The 833-nt window shown below is 38.9% G+C and overlaps 1 non-coding gene across 1 annotated transcript; it reads right to left on the bottom strand.

Moving 5' to 3' along the window:
* Positions 1-289: 289 nt before the first annotated feature.
* ACRALDRAFT_t190 lies at positions 290-365 on the bottom strand. The gene has a single exon. It is a non-coding gene; the product is annotated as a tRNA-Tyr (tRNA).
* Positions 366-833: the final 468 nt, after the last annotated feature.

Here is an 833-nt window from a genome sequence, read left to right as displayed (position 1 = left end):
GCCCACGCAGAACGCTTACGTAATAGCGTAAGACGCTGCTTCTGTATTATAGAAGAGACGCCGCGTATTTTACCCACGCGCTTAGGGACAGCGCGATACCGTCTTCTTATTTCCACGGTAGGGCGACTAACTCCCCCGTAGCACCTATTAACGACTAGTAAAGCCGGGCGGAAGGTGGGTCTAACGGGCCCCCTATTTAACCCTTATTATACGTGCTAAGGTAGATAAGGGCCCCCTAGAATAGGATCCGAGTAACGCAAAAAAGGAAAAGGGGTTCCTCTTTTACGTGCGCCTCTAGCCGGATTCGAACCGACCCAGTCACCCTTAACTATATACCAGGTATACCACCACTATAGTATAGAGGCTCTTATTAATTTAAGACCGATTAACTAGATATATTTAGGTTATTTTACTACCCGATAAATCTAAGGAACTTATTACTAAGGCCGTTGCTAAATAGAAGTTATAAGTTGAAAATATATCTAAATCCACTATTAAAGAAGTGGATACCGATAGGGGAAGCGAGTTCGTTAATGATTCCTTTAAGCGTCTCTTTATAGGCGCTATATATTATATTAAACCCCCTTATACACACGAACCTTAAGGCTCTATTAAAAGAGTAATAGGGATTATAATTATTAAGATTAGGACTCTGTTATATTATTTAGAGCTACCTTTTTATCTTTAGGGAGAAGCAGTAATAACTGCAGGTTATATTTATAACCGAACCTCTAATTCAGCTATAGGCTTTAAAACGCTATATAAGCTAAAGAATAATAAAAAGCCTAATATTTTAAATATTAAGGTATAGGGGTCTATAACGTATTATCGAA

Source organism: Sodiomyces alcalophilus (assembly GCF_042370955.1).
Source record: "Sodiomyces alcalophilus JCM 7366 unplaced genomic scaffold ACRALscaffold_5, whole genome shotgun sequence".
Classification (NCBI taxonomy): Eukaryota; Fungi; Ascomycota; class Sordariomycetes; order Glomerellales; family Plectosphaerellaceae; genus Sodiomyces; species Sodiomyces alcalophilus.
The sequence above is the reverse complement of the archived record's forward strand: the minus strand, read 5'-3'. Positions and strand labels throughout refer to the sequence as shown.